Raw genomic sequence first — 24,336 nt, 5'->3', positions numbered from 1 at the left:
TACTCGCTCCTCTTCCATCCTATCATCTCTTCCCTCTGTTGAATCATTCTCCCTCCAATCTCCTGATTATGCCTCCTCAACCCTCCTCTCCTCCCTTTCTGCATCCTTTTACTCTCTATGTCCCCTATCCTCCCGGCCGGCTCGGTCCTCCCCTCCAGCTCCGTGGCTTGATGACTCATTGCGAGCTCACAGAACAGGGCTCCGGGCAGCCGAGCGGAAATGGAGGAAAACTAGACTCCCTGCGGACCTGGCATCTTTTCACTCCCTCCTCTCTACATTTTCTTCATCTGATTATGTTGCTAAGGCCACTTTCTACCACTCTAAATTCCAAGCATCTGCCTCTAACCCTAGGAAGGTCTTTGCCACCTTCTTCTCCCTGCTGAATCCTCCCCCCCCCCCCCCCCCCTCCCTCTCTGTGGATGACTTCGTCAACTATTTTGAAAAGAAGGTTGACAACATCCGATCCTCGTTTGTTAAGTCAAATGACACTGCTGGTCCTGCTCACAATGCCCTACCCTATGCTTTGACTTCTTTCTCCCCTCTCTCTCCAGATAAAATCTTGCGACTTGTGATGGCCGGCCGCCCAACAACCTGCTCACTTGACCCTATCCCCTCCTCTTTTCTCCAGACCATCTCCGGTGACCTTCTCCCTTACCTCACCTCACTGATCAACTCATCCTTGACTGCTGGCTATGTCCCTTCCATCTTCAAGATAACGAGAGTTGCACCCCTTCTCAAAAAACCAACACTCGATCCCTCTGATGTCAACAACTACAGACCAGTATCCCTTCTTTCTTTTCTCTCCAAAACTATTGAGCGTGCCGTCTTCAGCCAACTCTCTTGCTATCTCTCTCAGAATTAACTTCATGATCCAAACCAGTCAGGTTTCAAGACTGGTCATTCAACTGAGACTGCTCTTCTCTGTGTCACGGAGGCTCTCCGCACTGCTAAAGCTAACTCTCTCTCCTCTGCTCTTGTCCTTCTAGACCTGTCTGCTGCCTTTGACACTGTGAATCATCAGATCCTCCTATCCACCCTCTCCGAGCTGGGCATCTCCGGCGCGGCTCACTCTTGGATTGCGTCCTACCTGACCGGTCGCTCCTGCCAAGTGGCGTGGCGAGAAGCTGTCTCCGCATCACGTGCTCTCACCACTGGTGTCCCCCAGGGCCCAGTTCTAGGCCCTCTCCTATTCTCGCTATACCCCAAGTCACTTGGCTCTGTCATATCCTCAAATGGCCTCTCCTATCATTGCTACGCAGACGACACACAACTAATCTTCTCCTTTCCCCCTTCTGATAACCAGGTGGCGAATCGCATCTCTGCATGTCTGGCAGACATATCAGTATGGATGACGGATCACCACCTCAAGCTGAACCTTGGCAAGACGGAGCTGCTCTTTCTCCCGGGGAAGGACTGCCCGTTCCATGATCTCGCCATCACGGTTGACAACTCCGTTGTGTCCTACTCCCAGAGTGCGAAGAGCCTTGGCGTGACCCTGGACAACACCCTGTCGTTCTCCGCTAACATCAAGGCAGTGACCCGATCCTGTAGGTTCATGCTCTACAACATTCGGAGAGTACGACCCTGCCTTACACAGGAAGCGGCACAGGTCCTAATCCAGGCACTGGTGTTCAACCTTCCCAAGTTCTCTCACGTCACTCCGCTCCTCCGCACACTACACTGGCTTCCAGTTGAAGCTCGCATCTGCTACAAACCATGGTGCTTGCCTGTGAGGGGAACGGCACCTCCGTACCTTCAGGCTCTGATCAGTCCCTACACCCAAACGAGGGCATTGCGTTCATCCACCTCTGGCCTGCTGGCTCACCTACCTCTGCTGAAGCACAGTTCCCGCTCAGCCCTGTCAAAACTGTTCGCTGCTCTGGCACCCCAATGGTGGAACAAGCTCCCTCACGACGCCAGGACAGCGGAGTCACTCACCACCTTCCGGAGACATTTGAAACCCCACCTCTTTAAGGAACACCTGGGATAGAATAAAGTAATCCTTCTAACCCCCCCCCCCCCCCCCCCCTTACCCCACCCCACCCCCCCAAAAAAAAAAAAAAAATAATAATAATAATAATAATAATAATAATAATAATAATAATAATAATAATTGTAAAGTGGTTATCCCACTGGCTATAAGGTGAATGCACCAATTTGTAAGTTGCTCTGGATAAGAGTGTCTGCTAAATGACGTAAATGTAAATGTAAATCTAACAAACGGACATAGCTCTGCCCTTTGTCAATTGAACTGCCCCCACACACAAATCGCACAGCTTTTATACTCTTGGTTATCCTTCCTTTCACATACATCTGGTAACCATCATAGGCACTCCCTTTCTGTGTTGTTATTACCCTTTGCCCCAAGTCATTATATCCTGTCCATCAATCATACTACCCTAAACATCAGTAATCTCCTTTGACATAAGGAATGTAGACTTCATTGCCCCAAACCAATTATCTCGTAACTCTACCTCGGTCCTCACGATTCTATGCCCTGACATCATAACAATTAGTCACAAAACCCCTATTTTCCCCTATTTTACTAAAATCATGTGCCACTGAAAAAGCATATTTTGAATCAGTGTATATGGTGACAGTTTTATTCGCAGCATAAATACATGCTCTTGTTAACGCAATTAATTCAGCAGCCTGAGCTGATGAAACTGGTATTTTATATGCTTCAATGAACTTTCCTTCAATGAACTTTCCTCCACTTTACTCATATCCTTCCATATCCTTGTCTGTACATAATGCCCTGAATCTTTTCTACAACACCCGGAAATCTGCCCCCTTTATTCTATGTACCCAACGCACTAGAAGACCAGTTCTTAAAGCCTTTAGCCGTATCCTTATTCTAGTCCTCCTCTGTTCCTCTGGTGATGTAGAGGCTAACCCAGGCCCTGCAGCCCTCAGTATCACTCCTACTCCCCAGGCGCTATCATTTGATGACTTCTGTAATCGCAAAAGTCTTGGTTTCTTGCACATAAATATCAGAAGTCTACTTCCTAAGTTTGAGTTATTCACTGCGTTAGCACACTCTGCCAACCCTGATGTTCTAGCAGTGTCTGAATCCTGGCTCAGAAAGGCCACCAAAAATTCTGAAATTTCCATCCCCAACTATAACATTTTCCGTCTAGATAGAACTGCCAAAGGGGGTGGAGTTGCAATCTACTGTAGAGATAGCCTGCAGAGCTCTATCATACTATCCAGGTCTGTGCCCAAACAGTTTGAGCTTCTACTTCTAAAAATCCACCTTTCCAGAAATAAGTCTCTCACTGTTGCCGCTTGCTACAGACCCCCCTTAGCCCCCAGCTGTGCCCTGGACACCATATGTGAATTGATTGCCCCCCATTTATCCTCAGAGTTTGTACTGCTTGGTGACCTAAATTGGGATATGCTTAATACCCCAGCCATCCTACAATCCAAGCTAGATGCCCTCAACCTCACGCAAATTATCAACGAACCTACCAGGTACAACCCTAAATCCGTAAACATGGGTACCCTCATAGATATCATCCTGACTAACATACCCTCTAAATACACCTCAGCTGTCTTCAACCAGGATCTCAGCGATCACTGCCTTATTGCCTGCGTCCGTAACGGGTCCGCGGTCAAACGACCACCCCTCATCACTGTCAAACGCTCCTTAAAACACTTTAGCGAGGAGGCCTTCCTAATTGACCTGGCCCAGGTATCCTGGATGGATATAGATCTCATTCCGTCAGTAGAGGATGCCTGGTTGTTCCTTAAAAGTAATTTCCTCTCAATCTTAAATAAGCATGCCCCATTCAAAAAATACAGAACTAAGAACCGATATAGCCCCTGGTTCTCCTCAGACTTGACTGCCCTTGACCAGCAAAAAAACATCCTGTGGCGTACAGCATTAGCATCAAATAGCCCCCGCGATATGCAACTTTTCAGGGAAGTTAGGAACCAATATACACAAGCAGTCAGGAAAGCAAAGGCTAACTTTTTCAAACAGAAATTTGCATCCTGTAGCACTAACTCCAAAAGGTTTTGGGACACTGTAAAGTCCATGGAGAATAAGAGCACTTCCTCCCAGCTGCCCACTGCACTGAGGCTAGGAAACACTATCACCACCGATAAATCTACAATAATCGAGAATTTCAACAAGCATTTTGCTACAGCTGGCCATGCTTTCCATCTGGCTACCACTAACCCGGCCACCAACTCTGCACCCTCTGCTGCAACTTGCCCATGCCCCCCCCCCGCTTCTCCTTCACACAAATTCAGACAGCTGATGTTTTGAAAGCGCTGCAAAATCTGGACCCCTACAAATCAGCTGGGCTAGACAATCTGGACCCTTTCTTTCTAAAACTAGCCGCTGAAATTGTCGCTACCCCCATTACTAGTCTGTTTAACCTCTCTTTCATAACGTCTGAGATCCCCAGAGATTGGAAAGCTGCCGCGGTCATCCCCCTCTTCAAAGGGGGTGACACTCTAGATCCAAACTGCTACAGACCTATATCCATCCTGCCCTGCCTTTCGAAAGTATTCGAAAGCCAAGTTAACAAACAGATCATCGACCATTTCGAATACCACCGTACCTTCTCCGCTATGCAATCCGGTTTCCGAGCTGGTCACGGGTGCACTTCAGCCACGCTCAAGGTCCTAAACGATATTATAACCGCGATTGATAATAGACAGTACTGTGCAGCCGTCTTCATCGACCTGGCCAAGGCTTTCGACTCTGTCAACCACCGCATTCTTATTGGCAGACTAAATAGCCTTGGTTTCTCAAATGACTGCCTCGCCTGGTTCACCAACTACTTCTCAGATAGAGTTCAGTGTGTCAAATCGGAGGGCCTGTTGTCTGGACCTATGGCAGTCTCTATGGGGGTGCCACAGGGTTCAATTCTTGGGCAGACACTTTTCTCCGTGTATATCAATGATGTCGCTCTTGCTGCTGGTGACTCTCAGATCCACCTCTACGCAGACGACACCATTTTGTATACATCTGGCCCTTCATTGGACACTGTGTTAACAAACCTCCAAACGAGCTTCAATGCCATACAACAATCCTTCAGTAGCCTCCAACTGCTCTTAAACACTAGTAAAACTAAATGCATGCTTTTCAATCGAACGCTGCTGGCACCCGCCCACCCGACTAGAATCACCACTCTCGACGGGTCTGACCTAGAGTATGTGGACAACTACAAATACCTAGGTGTCTGGTTAGACTGTAAACTCAACTTCCAGACTCACATAAAGATTCTCCAATCCAAAGTTAAATCTAGAATCGGCTTCCTATTTCACAATAAAGCCTCCTTCACTCATGCTGCCAAACATGCCCTCGTAAAACTGACTATCCTACCGATCCTTGACTTCGGCGATGTAATTTACAAAATAGCCCCCAACACTCTACTCAGCAAATTGTATGTAGTCTATCACAGTGCCATCCGTTTTGTCTCCAAAGCCCCATACACTACCCACCACTGTGACCTGTACGCTCTTGTTGGCTGGTCCTCACTACATGTTCGTCATCAAACCCACTGGCTCCAGGCCATCTATAAATCACTGCTAGGCAAATCCCCGCCTTATCTTAGCTCATTGGTCACCATAGCAGCACCCACCCGTAGTCTGCGCTCCAGCAGGTATATCTCACTGGTCATTCCCAAAGCCAACACCTCCTTTGGCCGCCATTCCTTCCAGTTCTCTGCTGCCAATGACTGGAACGAATTGCAAAAATCTCTGAAGCTGGAGACTCTTATCTCCCTCAATAACTTTAAGCATCAGTTGTCAGAGCACCTTACCGATCACTGCACCTGTACACAGCCCATCCGAAATTAGCCCACCCAACTACCTCATCCCTATATTGTTATTTATTTTGCTCTTTTGCACCCCAGTATCTCTATTTGCACATAATCTCTTGCACATCTAGCATTCCAGTGTTAATACTATTGTAATGATTCTGCACTATAGCCTATTTATTGCCTTACCTCCATAACTTGCTACATTTGCACACACTGTATATATATGTTCTGTTGTATTTCTGACTTTATGTTTTTTTTTTACCCCTTATGTAACTCTGTTGTTTTTATTGCACTACTTTGCTTTATCTTGGCCAGGTCGCAGTTGTAAATGAGAACCTGTTCTCAACTGGCTTACCTGGTTAAATAAAGGTGAAAAAAAAAAAAAAAAAAAAAAATCCTCAACAGAAAATCCTGATAATACCGTTTTATAGCATGCAAACGCCATGCTCTACCAACTGAGCTACATCCCTGCCGGCCATTACCTCCCCTACCCTGGACGATGCTGGGCCAATTGTGCGCCGCCCCATGAGTCTCCCGGTCACGGCCGGCTACGACAGAGCCTGGATTCTAACCAGGATCTCTAGTGGCACAGCTAGCACTGTAATGCAGTGCCTTAGACCACTGAGTTTTATCATCTAGTCTCATTGCTGAACCATCACAATACAAAACCATATCATTATTATCTAATGCAGTCTTTTGTAAATCAGCCCTTACAGTAGATGTGGAATTAATGAGTTCCATACAATCATGTATGAGATCTTCATAATCTATACTACTTTCAACTCCATGTAATAATGCCTTTAGATTCAAAGCTGGGTTTGTATGTGTTGCAGTAGAAATAGTCATTTTGAGTTCCCGTCAAAATATGTTCGTAATTGCTACGTCTCTGGCTCGTCATGTGTTGTCTGGTTATGTTTAGCAAAATGATATTCACTGTGTGTGAAGTGTGCAATATCAATGGATGTGCTAACACAATCGTTTGGGATTTTTCTACCATTAATGCAGCAGCAGCCACTGCCCTTAAACAAGGCACCATACCTTTAACAATCATTGGTAACATCTTACTATAATAAGCAATAGGTCGCATACCCTCTCCATGCATTTGAGCTAAAACAGCTGACACAACACAGCCATCCTCTGACACATATACAGTGGGGAAAAAAAGTATTTAGTCAGCCACCAATTGTGCAAGTTCTCCCACTTAAAAAGATGAGCGAGGCCTGTAATTTTCATCATAGGTACACGTCAACTATGACAGACAAATTGAGACATTTTTTACTCCAGAAAATCACATTGTAGGATTTTTTATGAATTTATTTGCAAATTATGGTGGAAAATAAGTATTTGGTCACCTACAAACAAGCAAGATTTCTGGCTCTCACAGACCTGTAACTTCTTCTTTAAGAGGCTCCTCTGTCCTCCACTCATTTACCTGTATTAATGGCACATGTTTGAACTTGTTATCAGTATAAAATACACAGTCACACTCCAAACTCCACTATGGCCAAGACCAAAGAGCTGTCAAAGGACACCAGAAACAAAATTGTAGACCTGCACTAGGCTGGGAAGACTGAATCTGCAATAGGTAAGCAGCTTGGTTTGAAGAAATCAACTGTGGGAGCAATTATTAGGAAATGGAAGACATACAATACCACTGATAATCTCCCTCGATCTGGGGCTCCACGCAAGATCTCACCCCGTGGGGTCAAAATGATCACAAGAACGGTGAACAAAAATCCCATAACCACACGGGGGCACCTAGTGAATGACCTGCAGAGAGCTGGGACCAAAGTAACAAAGCCTACCATCAGTAACACACTACGCCGCCAGGGACTCAAATCCTGCAGTGCGAGACGTGTCCCCCTGCTTAAGCGAGTACATGTCCAGGCCCGTCTGAAGTTTGCTAGAGTGCATTTGGATGATCCAGAAGAGGATTGGGAGAATGTCATATGGTCAGATGAAACCAAAATATAACTTTTTGGTAAAAACTCAACTCGTCGTGTTTGGAGGACAAAGAATGCTGAGTTGCATCCAAAGAACACCATACCTACTGTGAAGCATGGGGTTGGAAACATCATGCTTTGGGGCTGTTTTTCTGCAAAGTGACCAGGACGACTGATCCGTGTAAAGGAAAGAATGGGGCCATGTATCGTGAGATTTTGAGTGAAAACCTCCTTCCATCAGCAAGGGCATTGAAGATGAAACGTGGCTGGGTCTTTCAGCATGACAATGATCCCAACACACACAGGAGTGGTTTTCCTGAAATCTATATTTCTTACTGCCTGGTTTTAAAATCGGGTTCATAGGTGTATTATTCGGTGACATGCCTTTGTAAACCACCCCTTGTCGTAGTAGACTTTCAATGATTGGACTAATACCCTCTTCTTTTTCCTTAGATAAAGGATATTGTTTAATAAAGACTGGATACTTATTTGGATCAATCTGTGCCTCATAAGGCGGAACATCAATTAACCCCACATGATTAGCATGTAAGGCCCATAACGAAGATGGTACCCCACTTAACATACATGGAGGACATAGAGTTATGACATTTTCCTTATTTATACTAATCAATGGTTTAACGTCTATCTGTAAATCCTTTACAAAAAATGCTTTGGCTCCAAACCATAAGACCAGATAACACAACCCTTGTTTCGCTCCTCCCCTGTCGATGATAAAATGATATATTTATTAAACTAATTAACCAAAGCACCAACATCGATAAAATAATTTCTTATTGCACATATAAAAGTAACAATGCTATTAGAAGTATCTTTCCATAATAATAACAGCCTGTGTGGTGATATGAACATTTCTGTGGAATTTCCTGCATTATATCCACTTAAATTACTATATCCGAAAAAGGCATATTTACAATCTTCATTGAAATTATCATTGCAGCTGCATGGCAAGAAGCTAATCTTTTTATCCCTTCCATAGTAAATAATTTTGACACAAACTCTGCCTTAATCAATGTAGTTTTTGCCAAGTATGTACGTTGACTGCTATTAGAAAATAATTGATATGAAGAAATCGGCGGAATGTGTACCTCCATGCCCTCTGGTGAGTAAAAAAATGGTCGTCTTAAGTTTACTAAGAAGTCTCTTCCCATTAACACCATCGGAGTTGTGGCGCTGACTGTAAATTAATGTTGAAAATTACTATCATCCAAATCAATTTGCAATGGTAACAATATAGGATCAATTTGCGTAGTTCCACTAATTCCGATAGACTGGACCTTCTGAGTACTTAAAGGACACTTTAAATCGTGTTGTTGTAAACATGACATAGTGGCCCCTGTATCAATTAGAAATGGGATTAACTTAACTGTGGTATTTCTAATGGGTTGTCCAAAATATGCAATTGTGGTGCATTTATCATGTATTTAACTTCCTTCCTGCCCATCGGTGCTATATGTCATTGGCCCCATAATAAATTACCTGGCATCACTTCTCTAGTCTCATTCTGGTCATTAGTTTGCGGTTTGTCCGGAGTCCAATTCCCCCTCTCTCTATCACCGTATCTCCATCTATTCTCATCCATTAATCGAACGATACAATCTTTCCACCAATGTCCCCATTGTTTGCAATAATTGCAAGTATCCTCATCTCTGTTAAACCTCCTTCTTCCTCCTCTGGAATTACCATTAGACCTGCCTCTACCTCGATTAGTATTATAGGGCATGGATTGTGCATTCGCCTGCTGCTGATATGGTACCTGTTTTTCCGCAGTTTGTATTGGGGAAAATGCATTGCCTGAATTGTAGGTTTATGCTCATTGAATAATCGTACTGCCTCTAATTCCCTAATCTTTTTTAATAACTGTAATGGTCTTATTGTATATATTTCAGGTGTTGCCAATTTAAGAGTATATGCAGACACTTGGTCCAAGCCATTCAAAAACATGCTTACGAAAAAAGTGTCCTCCGCATCATTTATTTCCAATTTAGCGTCCTCTCTCCATGTTTTTTGAAAACGTGTCGCGTATTCAGACATTATTTCATTTGGTTTACGTTTACGATTTAACAATTGGGAAACATTTATTTCCTGACTAGCATGTTCTTTTAAGAATACTATAAGTTCCTCAATGTTTGTTTCCTTATGATCTCTACTTAACCACAGAAAGTCTCACATGAAGTTATCAATGTTTCCATGTTAACATTTGGCATTAGAGTATTTAAAATGTATCTTACGTCTTTACCACTCATCCACCCATGCATTAAAGCTGTGCGCCACCAATTCATAAATCCTAATGGGTTGATTAATGGCTTCGATGCATCTTTTATAATTTGAGGAATTTCAGCTAACGTAAGTGGTTTATCCAAAACCCTATCTTCCATTACTAAAAGTGGTGCCATCATTTCTTCCTGAATATTATCCTCTTCATCCTGTCTATATCTATCTCTACTTGCCAAATCATCCACCATCAATTCAACTCTTTGACAAATATTGTCCATCTCTCTTTCTAAGATACAAGACAAAACTTATTTTATATCTTTTGTTTAGACGGCTGAGTTTGGGTCAAGTGTAATCTTTTTCTTCATTTGGTACTGTTCTATTGCTTCAACAAGTCCTCTGTAGCTCAGCTGGTAGAGCACGGCTCTTGTAACGCCAAGATAGTGGGTTCGATCCCCGGGACCACCCATACACAAAAATGTATGCACGCATGACTGTAAGTCGCTTTGGATAAAAGCGTCTGCTAAATGGCATATTATTATTATTATTATTAACAAAGAATTCCAGAATTTTTATTTGCTAAACTATCGCTGAAGTCAACCTTACGGTTTTGTTTGAGTATTGTAAATATCATTTTATATTAACTTTCTACACACTCTCTAGTATATCTAATTTGTTCAATGTTTATTCGTCCTGTTTGACCCTTAAACCTTCTTTCTGCTGTTTCGCAAGTTTTACCAAATCGTTTTAACAACAACTCTCTGCATTTCTCTCGCCACCGTTTGATTTCAAAATTATCTATTTTGACTATGGGAAACATGTAGATTGACCAGATTTTAGGAATATATTGTTTTGTAGCCTGACTTCCATAAGATTCTATAAATAACCACTCATATATATCACTATCCTCCTCTACAACAATACTATAAGCTGGAGGCTGAATAGAGGTCGCTAATTATGGATAAATTCCTTTAATACTTTCAGACACTTTAATAGCTCCTATGGACTGAGCCTTTTCATAAGTTAAGTTATGTTGCTCCATTGACAAATTACGTAACTTCCTAACAGATTTTCTTCCTTCCTCATTATATTTACCAGCCATTGTGCACTCATTAAATCCCATGCTGTGTATACTTCTTTCATGTAATCTAAATCCCATTTCGGGTTGCTTATCGCTATATTATCAATTATATATTTCCGTGCTACTTGTAATTTATCCCTTTTAAAACTACCATCAAGAGGATAGTCATTATCTGTCCATGCTGATAAATCACTAAGATATGGTTCCACATAAAACATTAAAATAAAAATGTAATCAACATCCAGTCACGTGGCATTTGATTCTCAATATTTTAAAAGAGATATGTTTGAGATGCGGATTTGTCTGTAACAATTTCGTCATAGCCTTTCTTTCCCTTCTAGGCAAATCTAGCTCTGATTTATTCTTTATTGTCACTGTCTTGCCTGTATTCGGTATACTGAGTTGACTCCCCATCCTCGTGTATATTGGTTTACACAATATTAGTAATTAAATGTTTTGCATCAAATTTCTACCTTGTTCTTATCAAAATTATGTTTCCTTACTTCATGTTTGGTGTCATGATTCAAATGTTACATGTCATTGGCTCCCTCTCCTGGCCGTTTTGGTTATTTAACCACTTATTTATTATCTCTTCATTTTATGATGTTCTCCCACATATAAAAGGTCTGTAACCTATTATTTTATAATGTCTTACACACTACGGGACTAAAAACCCACTCTATTTCATTTCATGATGTATCCTAGCTTACATCAAGGGTGCCTTGCCCACTCTCTTTATGATGTATCTAACATCAAGGGTTTACCTGAGCCCATTCATTTTATAATGTACTGTTTTACATTAATGGCTTCATCCACTCTCTCTTCATGATGTATCTATTACATCATAGATGCCCTGCGCCTATTCGTTTGTCCACTTGTTGCCTTAACTCAGTACTTTAAACACACCCTATTTTTTTGTCATAACAACATGTCATAGTCCAATTTGATATTCTCCTTACATCTCTTACATAACTCAACACCACTCATCGTCCCCCTTTAAAATATAGATTTTTAAATGTTTGTTACAGCTTAGCTATACCACAGATAAGCAGATTTTAACATAATAATAGAATGAAAGTCTGCTTACCTGTTAGTTCAGCTGTAGACTGTATCCTTTTCGTGAAGACGTGAATCTGTTATGATGAGTTTCTCGGTTATCAAGTAATCAAGGATGTAAGAATATACTTAGACACTTTGTAGAAAGTTAATGCAAATGTTTTATTAGTCGGTACCAGGTTTGATACAGCACGGGCAGAGCTTTGCCTTTTGCTGTTTCCAACTAACTCTAACAAAGATCCACTCTCCCTTATGTTTTATTAGTCAGTACCAGGTTTGATACAGCACGGGCAGAGCTTTGCCTTTTGCTGTTTCCAACTGACTCTAACAAAGATCCACTCTCCCTTGGTTATCATTCCTTAACCTACATATGGTAACCCTCCATGGGCACTCCCTTTCTCTGATGTTATTACTCTTTGCCCCAAGTCAGTATATCCTGTCCAGCCATCATGCTATCATAAACATCAGTAATCTCCTTTGAAATAAGGAATGTAGACTCAGTGGAACCAAGTCAAGTCAAGTCAATTATCCCCTAACCTTTCCCTGGTCCACACAATACTATGACATGACATCATTACATATCCTGAAAGAAACACTCTACAAACTATATTAAACAGAAATGGGAGGAGGAACATAACATTGAAATAACTGATGAAACATGGTTGAACATATTTGAGACTCAATTAAGCTCTACCAACTCAAGGTCTTGGAGAGAATTCTGTTGGAAGAATGTTATACATTTCTTCACCTAAACTTAAATCAAAACACACTGGCTCCCAACACCCTTGTTGGAGAGAATGCGGGTTATCAAAGGTGGATCACTCTCATATCTTTTGTTCCTGCACCGCAATTGAAACTTACTGGGGATAAATAAGATCTAACATTGGAAAAATAATGGGGTTTGACATGGAACAAGCATTCATTTCTTTGTATTTGGGTGAAATACCTGATAACTTGCACAATAGAGAAAAGTACCCGTTGAAGTTCCTACTGGCAGCCAGTAAAAGGCTATCACTAGGAAATGGCTACAAAAAGACCCTCCCACCGTGACACAATGGATAGACATTGCTAAAGAAATACACTATATGGAGCATATGACCTTTTGCTTTAAGTACTCATGAGGAGAGAGGCCAGGAATAGTGAGAAAAATTGGTTTTGTATTTGAAAATTGTCTAATTCAAAGATGATGTTAATCTGATGAACGTATGATGTGTGCTGTACCTGCCAGACCTTTTTTGTTGTTGTTGTTGTTGTTGTTGTTGTTGTTTTATTAAAAGTGTGTTCTTCAATAAAAACAAGGTATAAAAAAAATATAGACAAACAAAACGATACATGATTTTACATTTTTATTTTCAAAATCCACAATTAAGCCACATGTAAAACGTACACAGTTTCACGGAAATTTGCTGATTTTTGGCTGATTTAAGATGAATATTTCAACCCTGTTACTATATTTGGCACCTATGCACTTACTGTAAGGTTCTGTATTTATTTTCTTAGTCAACTTTGGGTTCTTGTACGTAGCCCTGTCTTTCATTCTGTAATAAATACTCAGGGAGAAAAAGGTGTAGATTCAAGCGCAGAGCGCGGCAGATGTTTATTTCGCCTTTGCAAAAGGCAGGAATTGTGGTCACAGGCAGGCAATGGTCATACACAGGTAGGCAAACAGGTAGGATAATCAAAAACTAGGACTGAAGGCTATAACTGGTTCTCACAAACAAGCTAGGAAAAGGCTTAGTAGAGTCAAAACGAACAATACCTCACAAGAGACAAACAGAATGAACTGTCTGGGATAGGATAAAGTAACCCTTCTACCCCCCCTTACCCCATCCACCCCCCCCCCAAAAAAAAAAAAATAACATATTGTAAAGTGGTTGTCCCATTGGCTATCATAAGGTAAATACACCAATTTGTAAGTCGCTCTGGATAAAAGTGTCTGCTAAATGACAAACATGTAATGTAAATGTAACTGAACTAAATAAGGAGCTACTGAGCCCAGGTGAGTAACTAACACAGGTGAAATCAATGAACACAAATGTAAGACAGGGGTACGTTCAAGAACACAAAAGAAACAGGGCTACGTACAAGACCACAAGGCTGACTAAGAAAATAAATACAGAAACTTAAACTTACTATAGTAAATTATTTAACTTAACATAGTGTTATGATGAGTTTCTATGGTATTATTTAATTAAGGATACAAGAAGATATTTAACACTTAGATGGAGAGTTAATACAAAGTATTTAATAGATACGGTACTGGGTTCATCTAACAAACGGCACGTGCTTTGCCTCGTCTTCCGAACTCCTAGACAAAGTACTTCTCTCAGTTATATAGCCCCTTTACACATTTCTTCGACAACTTCTGGTACCCATCAGTGGGCACTCCACACTCTGATGGTATCACCTAGTACCCAAGTCAGTATATTCCATCTATCAATAATTCTAAGATAAACACCAGTAAGCTCCCTAGACCTACTGGAATCCTTGGCATTCCAACTCTGTGGCACCAAGAGTTACCTTTCTAACATATGTAACTTTGTTCCTACAATACTGTGAAAATACGTCATATCACATAGCCTTGCAGTCCACCTTTTGGGAATTTTTTTACCAGTTTCTGTCTCTGTACAAAGGCATGGTTTTCAAGCTATGGAAAATGGCAAAACATTTAATAATAAAAAATTTTTATGTCTCATCTTCTTCCATTTTATTGAGGAACATTCCAATATTAGTTAATACTTCAACATTATTTAAATTTAATTAATGTTATAAAAGTGTATTGTATAAATTACAGTGATCTGTCTTTGAACTTATTGCCTTGTTCATTTCAGCATTACATTTCTCTTTGGCATTTGTTTGTCTGTCTGTCCCCTGGTGGCATACATCTTTGTGCCCACAACTTAAACAGAACACAATTGAATGGCAGACATTTACTTTCCCAACTGAGTTGTTTTCCTGCCAAAGACTGTGCGTCTGTTGAAGGTCAAGAATATGCTATTTTACTATTAGAATGAAAGGCTTGTAGGGAAACTAACAACGCTGCTTTATCAAATAGGACTCCCTTATGCTAGCTAGCTAGCTCTTTTAGATGAGTAGCAAAAGTTAGCTACTAGTTATCTAAAAAAGAAAAGTCAATTTTTTTTGTTTGTATATTTTATTTATTTTTATTTTTATGTTTATTTTTTCATTTTTTTCATTTTTTATTCTATTTAGTTTTTTGTTTTTCTGGGGGAATGGATCAGCTTAATATTGCAGATAGATTGTATCTTCTATCAATGTAATTGTCTGCATCACTTCCAATCCCCCATGTTTTTTTTAATATATATATACTCCCCTTTATTACTTTTCAACCCCACCATCCTTTCCCTACTTGGAGTGAATTAGTGAACAACAATGCCCAGGCCTCTACTTCCGGTCTATACTTACTATCTACTACACCTTATGGACAGAGTTAATTTTACAATAATTATATTATAAATATATACAGTGGGGAAAAAACGTATTTAGTCAGCCACCAATTGTGCAAGTTCTCCCACTTAAAAAGAAGAGAGAGGCCTGTAATTTTCATCATAGGTACACGTCAACTATGACAGACAAATTGAGAAAAAAAAATCCAGAAAATCACATTGTAGGATTTTTAATGAATTTATTTGCAAATTATGGTGGAAAATAAGTATTTGTTCACCTACAAACAAGCAAGATTTCTGGCTCTCACAGACCTGTAACTTCTTCTTTAAGAGGCTCCTCTGTCCTCCACTCATTACCTGTATTAATGGCACCTGTTTGAACTTGTTATCAGTATAAAAGACACCTGTCCACAACCTCAAACAGTCACACTCCAAACTCCACTATGGCCAAGACCAAAGAGCTGTCAAAGGACACCAGAAACAAAATTGTAGACCTGCACTAGGCTGGGAAGACTGAATCTGCAATAGGTAAGCAGCTTGGTTTGAAGAAATCAACTGTGGGAGCAATTATTAGGAAATGGAAGACATACAAGACCACTGATAATCTCCCTCGATCTGGGGCTCCACACAAGATCTCACCCCGTGGGGTCTAAATGATCACAAGAACGGTGAGCAAAAATCCCAGAACCACACGGGGGGACCTAGTGAATGACCTGCAGAGAGCTGGGACCAAAGTAACAAAGCCTACCATCAGTAACACACTACGCCACCAGGGACTCAAATCCTGCAGTGCCAGACGTGTCCCCCTGCTTAAGCCAGTACATGTCCAGGCCCGTCTGAAGTTTGCTAGAGTGCATTTGGATGATCCAGAAGAGGATTGGGAGAATGTCATATGGTCAGATGAAACCAAAATATAACTATTTGGTAAAAACTCAACTCGTCATGTTTGGAGGACAAATAATGCTGAGTTGCATCCAAAGAACACCATACCTACTGTGAAGCATGGGGGTGGAAACATCATGCTTTGGGGCTGTTTTTCTGCAAAGGGACCAGGACGACTGATCCGTGTAAAGGAAAGAATGAATGGGACCATGTATCATGAGATTTTGAGTGAAAACCTCCTTCCATCAGCAAGGGCATTGAAGATGAAACGTGGCTGGGTCTTTCAGCATGACAATGATCCCAAACACACCGCCCGGGCAACGAAGGAGTGGCTTCGTAAGAAGCATTTCAAGGTCCTGGAGTGGCCTAGCCAGTGTCCAGATCTCAACCCCATAGAAAATCTTTGGAGGGAGTTGAAAGTCCGTGTTGCCCAGCGACAGCCCCAAAACATCACTGCTCTAGAGGAGATCTACATGGAGGAATGGGCCAAAATACCAGCAACAGTGTGTGAAAACCTTGTGAAGACTTACAGAAAACGTTTGACCTGTGTCATTGCCAACAAAGGGTATATAACAAAGTATTGAGAAACGTTTGTTAGTGACCAAATACTTATTTTCCACCATAATTTGCAAATAAATGCATAAAAAATCCTACAATGTGATTTTCTGGAGAAAAAAAATCTCATTTTGTCTGTCATAGTTGACGTGTACCTATGATGAAAATTACAGGCCTCTCTCAGCTTTTTAAGTGGGAGAACTTGCACAATTGGTGGCTGACTAAATACTTTTTTCCCCCACTGTATATATATATTGTTTTGCTACTGAACTTCTTCTACTCTCAACCTCTCCGATCATTTTCATGATGTCCATCCGGTTTGCTTCTATATGCCATATCTTTCTAACTGTGCTCTTTCCCAAAAGCTCCCAACATACAACCTATATACTTATTATGGACACAGCATGCTTACATTATTAGCTATCTTTGTTATTATTTGTTGTTATTTGTTATTAGTCCCATCCTTAAACTCTATTCAATACCTCCCATCTATCTCTTAACACCATCCATATAGGATTTCTATTTGCCATATATATTTCAACCGTACTGTGATGTTTTACAAAAGATCTGAACCTTTCTATTCTCATTGCTTCTACAGATTGTGAATTAAAAATAAACATTTTTGCTAAAAGTATTATTATATTATTGATTGATTGACTATGACTTATCAGATCACCCAGTAATGCTATCTGCAAGGTTAGCTCCAGTTAAATATTGCAATCTTTTAGCCATTCCTGGACCTGTATCCAAAAACAAGCTACAAATGGACAGAACCAAAACAAATGATCTAATGATTCTGTCAGTTCACAGCAAAATCTGCAGAGCTGGGAAGATTGTATCCCCCATATAAATAACATTCTATTGGTAGCAAGAATATTATATAATAATTTAAATTGAAAGATTCTAATTTTTGAATCCGGTGTCGTTTTGCGTGTCAGTTCATAAACACTATGCCATGGGATCGGTACGTCAAAGATCTCTTCCCAACTATTTTGCAATCTATATGGGACGGCTGTCAATCCTTTGGTCCTTAAGTGAAACTGATATACTTTTTTATTTATCACAGTTTTCCTTAACCAATTATGTTCTTTAATGCAAGGCCGACATACAAGTTCCTTACTTTCTCCCCCTTCCACTTTCCTCTTCCATATGTTTTTGTTAGCTGCATGTGCGACATAACTCCACCAGTCCTACCGATGATATCATTTAAGAAGATTATACCTTTTTTAAACATTCTGCCAAAAAAAAGAAGTTTTTTTGTCAATTAGTATATTTCAATGTAACCACAATATTTGTTGCATTATTTGTTCTGTCGTTTCTGGAGGATTAAATTGAAATTGCAACCAACTTTCTATGGCTTGTTTAAGAAATAGTCATATTTGGGAGATTATTTCCTTTTCAAAAAACTGAAAGTGAGAGGTTGTAATCTTAATAAAGGGAAAAAGGCCTTTCTTGAACATTGGGTGAGACAATCTTACTAATTTGCTTGATAACCAGTTCGGATTTAAGTATAACTTTTGTATGACTGAAGCTTTTAAGATAGGTCTAATGCTTTAATATTTAATAATTTCTGTCCTCCGAATTCATATTCATTATATAAATATGTCCTTTTAATTTTGTCTGGCTTGCCGTTCCAAATAAAATTGAATATTTCTTTCTCATATAATTTAAAAAACTGTTCGCTAGGCGTAGGCAAGACCATAAGCAAATAGGTAAACTGGGATAATACTAAAGAGTTAATCAGGATATTTTTCCACAAATTGACAGGTATTTTCCTTTCAATGGTAGTAAGATCATATCTATTTTTGCTAACTTTCTATAAAAATCTATTGAAGTGAGATCATTTATTTCCTTTGGGATATGTATTCCGAGTATATCCACATCACCATCAGACCATTTTATTGGTAAACTGCATGGTAATGTAAAAATTGTATTTTTTTAGAGATCCAATACGTAATATAGTACATTTGTCATAATTTGGTTGTAATCCAGAGAGGTTAGAAAATGTATCTAAATCCTCTGAGGCTGTGGAGGGATTCTAGTTGTTGATTTAAAAGAAAACATGAATCATCAGCGTACAATGACACCTTTGTTTTTAAGCCTTGTATTTCTAATCCTCTGATATTATTATTGGATCTGATTTTAATAGCTAACATCTCAATGGCCATAATAAATAAATATGCCGATAGTGGACAACCTTGTTTCACTCCTCTTGACAGTTTAAAACTTTCAGAGAAATAGCCATTATTTACTATTTTACACCTAGGGTTACTATACATGATTTTGACCCATTTTATAAGAGATTCTCCAAAATTGAAATGCTCCAGGCATGTATATATAAACCCCAGTCGAACTTTATCAAATGCCTTTTCGAAGTCTGCTATGAATAGCAGGCCTGGTTTCCCATATTTTCCATAGTGTTCTATTGTTTCCAATACTTACCTTATATTATCTCCAATGTATCTTCCATGTAAAAAACCTGTCTGATTAGAATGAATAATATCCGACAATACCTTTTTAATTCTATGCGCTATACATTTTGCTAGGATTTTTGCATCACAACACTGAAGTGTAAGGGGCCTCCAATTTTGTAAATTGACTGGATCTTTATATTTTCCACTTGTATCCTGTTTCAGTAATAATGAGATCAGACCTTCTTCTTGAGTGTCAGATAATCTACCATTTACATAGGAGTGGTTAAAACATGCTAATAACGGTCCTCTTAGTATATCAAAAAAGGTTTGGTATACCTCGACTGGTATGCCATCCAACCCTGGCTTTGTAAATCAATGATGTCGCTCTTGCTGCTGGTGACTCTCAGATCCACCTCTACGCAGACAACACCATTTTGTATAGATCTGGCCCTTCATTGGACACTGTTAACAAACCTCCAAACGAGCTTCAATGCCATACAGCCAGTGTAGTACGATTCAATCTTAGTCCTGTATTGACTCTTTGCCTGTTTGATGGTTCGTCGGAGGTCATAGCGGGATTTTTTATAAGCGTCCGGGTTAGAGTCCCATTCCTTGAAAGCGGCAGCTCTACCCTTTAGCTCAGTGCGGATGTTTCCTGTAATCCATGGCTTCTGGTTGGGGTATGTACGTACGGTCACTGTGGGGACGACATCATCGATGCACTTATTGATGAAGCCAGTGACTGATGTGGTGTACTCCTCAATGCTGTCTGAAGAATCCCGGAACATGTTCCAGTCTGTGCTAGCAAAACAGTCCTGTAGCTTAGCATCTGCGTCATCTGACCACTTTTTTATTAACCGAGTCACTGGTGCTTCCTGCTTTAGTTTTTGCTTATAAGCTGTCTGAATTTGGGTGAAGGAGAAGCGGGGGGGGGACATGGGCAAGTTGCAGCAGAGTGTGCAGAGCTGGTGGCCGGTGTAGGGGTAGCCAGGTGGAATGCATGGCCAGCCGTAGCAAAATGCTTGTTGAAATTCTCGATTATCGTACATTTATCGGTGGTGACAGTGTTTCCTAGCCTCAGTGCAGTGGGCAGCTGGGAGGAGGTGCTCTTATTCTCCATGGACTTTACAGTGTCCCAAAACTTTTTGGAGTTAGTGCTACAGGATGCAAAGTTCTGTTTGAAAAAGCTAGCCTTTGCTTTCCTAACTGATTATGTATATTGGTTCCTGACTTCCCTGAAAAGTTGCATATCGCGGGGTCTGTTCGATGCTAATGTAGTACGCCACAGGATGTTTTTGTGCTGGTCAAGGGCAGTCAAGTCTGTGGCGAACCAGGGGCTATATCTGTTATTGAATGGGGCATGCTTATTTAAGATGTAGAGGAAAGTACTTTTAAAGAACAACCAGGCATCCTCTACTAACGAAATGTCAATATCCATCCAGGATAGCCGGGCCAGGTCAATTAGAAAGTCCTGCTCGCTAAAGTGTTTTAGGGAGGGTTTGACAGTGATGAGGGGTGGTTGTTTGACCGCGGACCTATTAATGATGCAGGCAATGAGGCAGTGATCGCTGAGATCCTGGTTGAAGACAGCGGAGGTGTATTTAGAGGGTAAATTAGTCAGGATGTGCCCATGTTTACGGATTTAGGGTTGTACCTGGTAGGTTCCTTGATAATTTGTGTGAGATTGAGGGCATCTAGTTTAGATTGTAGGACGGCCGAGGTGTTAAGCATATCCCAGTTTAGGTTACCAAGCAGTACGAACTCTGAGGATAGATGGGGGGCAATCAATTCACATATAGTCTCCAGGGCACATCTGGGGGCTGAGGGGGGTCTGTAGCAAGCGGCAACAGTGAGATACTTATTTCTGGAAAGGTGGATTTTTTTAAGTAGAAGCTCGAACTGTTTGGGCACAGACCTGGATAGTATGATAGAGCTCTGCAGGCTATCTCTACAGTAGATTGCAACTCCGCTCCCTTTGGTAGTTATATCTAGATGGAAAATGTTGTAGTTGGAGATGGACATTTCTGAAATTTTGGTGGCCTTCCTAAGCCAGGATTCAGACACTGCTAGAACATCAGGGTTGGCGGAGTGTACTAACGCAGTGAATAACTCAAACTTAGGGAGGAGGCCTCTGATGTTAACATGCAATAAACCAAGGCTTTTACGGTTACAGAAGTCAACAAATGATAGCGCCTGGGGAGTAGGAGTGATACTGGGGGCTAAAGGGGTTAACCTCTACATCACCAGCGGAACAGAGGAGGAGTAGAATAAGGATATGACTAAAGGCTTTAAGAACTGGTCTTCTAGTGCGTTGGGTACAGAGAATAAAAGGGGCAGATTTCCGGGCGTTGTAGAATAAATTCAGGGCATTATGTACAGACAAGGATATGAGTACAGTGGAGGTAAACCTAAGCGTTGGGTAATGCTGAAAAAGATAGCATCACTGGAGACACCGATTGAGCCGGTCTCCGCGTGTATGGGGGGTGGGACAAAGGAACTATCACACACATCAGACGATTACGTCGACAGACCAGTCTTGATGGATCGGCGGGGCTCCATGTCAACACTAGGAGGTCCCGTCCGGTTGACAGAGAGGTAGATAGCCGGGAGATGGGCCTGGCTCGAAGCTAGCTCAAGGCTAACTGGTGCTTGCTTTGGGACAGTGGTGATTAGCCAACAACAACAACAACAGCCATTCGGTTGCAGCTAGCTAATTGCGATGATCCAGTGATTCAGTGATTCCGGCAGAAAATCCGATATGCTCTGGGTCGATAGCGCGCTGTGCAGACAGGCCGATAATTGTCCTGGCTAGAGCTGGCTGGTAGGTAGCCTAGCAAGCTCAGTGAAAGCAAGGATATGGAGGTTTATGTCGGAGGTAACGTTAGCTCATTGACAAATAAATTAGCTGATGTTAGCTAATAATCTCTACTATTCAACTTTAGCTACTTACATGGTGATCCACGCGTTGGGACAGTCAGTGGCAACTCCAATGTTGGGACTGAAGGGCTTCAGTATCAGAAGCTTGGCGTACCCCATATTTTTTGCAGCATCAGCTTCTCAAAGCACTAAATGCTAAATGCTAAATGTGCTCTGCAAACAGCAGTCTTTGTGATGAACTTGGGAAACGAATGTAACCCACTTCTCCCTTAAGTCTTCCTTTTTGGCGAAGATAAACAACTTTTGCAACCTACTGTCTTAGAAAAAAAAGTTCCAAAATGGTTAATCGGCTGTCCCCATAGGAGAAACCTTTTTGGTTCCAGGTAGAACCCTTTTTGGTTCCAGGTAGTGTCCTTTTGGGTTCCATGTAGAACCCTGTAGAAAGCCAAAATATTTCTACCAACAACCAAAAGGGTTCTTCAAAGGGTTCTCTAATGGGGACAACCGAAGAACCCTTTAAGGTTCTAGATAGGTTTCTAAGAGTGCAAGACACAGTAATGACGAGCCATTATCTTGCTTACCGGTAGCTAGCTAGCTATCTGATATGTTGCTTAATCCAAAGATATGGCGGCAACAGTTAATGCATGAAACACATTCAAATGAGGGCGAAGGATGAAGTATAAACAAAGCATATCATTGGACGCATTAATAATGAGTAGCTAGGCTGATGACATCTTAGCTGAGGCAAATCGAATCAGAGTGATTCAGCTCAAGTCAGGTCATTGGATTTTCAGATACAGCTCAACGGACAGAGCAATAATATACATTTTTCAGACTTTGGTTATACTAAATATATCATATTAAATGTGTATGTGAATTTGAATGTAAATGTGAATTAAATGTCACTGTACAATTCCATTAATCTAATTTTTTTGTGTTTGCATTGTGAACAAGTAGCTCATTCATTCAGAGAAGTAGTTTATAGGAATGACTCAATAATATCTATAGCGAGTATATTTGTCCCTAAACAGGTTTCCCAAGCTATGGTTCATTGAAAATGTCCAAATATGTGTTCAAATTTGACAACTGCAGTAGGCGATTAATTGAGCCTTGTGGGACACCTGTTTTGAGGAAACAAAGCAGACTGAAATAGCTCACTCATATAAAGAAGTATGTTTTTAAGAATGAATGACTCAAGAATATCTACAGAGTGTATATTTGCCCCTGAAGAAGTTGCCCAGCCATGATTCACGGAAAATGTCCAGATGTGTGTAAAAACTTTAAAACAGCTTCAAAGACAGAGAGTTGTGGGACACCTGTTATGGGAGATACTTGCCTTACCAAAAATAAGGAGCACTACAGGGTTAACAAAATAACTGACAGTGCAAGCAGAGTTAACAGAAGCTTAGAATTACCGTGCATTAAAAATCACATTGTTGACATAATGTCAGTTTGATTTTCACCTCACAGATTTGTCATGCACTGCTCTCACAGTACTAATGTTTGACAACAGAGTTATCTTAAACTATATTTAGACATATTATATTGTAGGATTATCTGAGAATAGCAGTACCTTCTCCCAAGGTACATTCATTTTTTTTTTAAAGCACTTCCTGGCCTATAGATAATCATCTATCATATAGGCCCAGGCAGTGTAAGTACCCTGGAGAAACCAAATGTAGTTATGACTCCAAGTACAAGTATTAAAAAGTCAATGTCACATCAATGTCCCAGAAAAGACCTCGGGAGTGTTTTTCCAAAACTAATAGAGCACATCACTGTTTCACTGTGAGGAAGATAAATCTTATGATTGGCTGAAGTGCTAATCACTCATTTTAGCCACTTATGGGCCCCTCTCCAAGGTCTCATCTCATCAGTTCATGTGATGCACCAGTTATGAGAATAGTCCATCAAGTCATTGAGAAAATAGCCTCAAAGTCACCCTGAGTCCATTTTCTTGCCAGCTCTGTTGTATATCCAACAGTGTACTGTCAGTTATTTAGGACAACTTTACCCTGAAGTCCTCATAGGACCTGAGGAAACAGCTGCTTTGGCACAGGCCCTCTCAACCTCTTTACCCTCAAACCTCATCTTTCACAAATAACATGGAGA

The sequence above is a fragment of the Coregonus lavaretus genome (assembly GCF_964263955.1).
Source record: "Coregonus lavaretus genome assembly, chromosome: 16".
Classification (NCBI taxonomy): domain Eukaryota; kingdom Metazoa; phylum Chordata; class Actinopteri; order Salmoniformes; family Salmonidae; genus Coregonus; species Coregonus lavaretus.
This window is presented reverse-complemented; position numbering follows the sequence as displayed.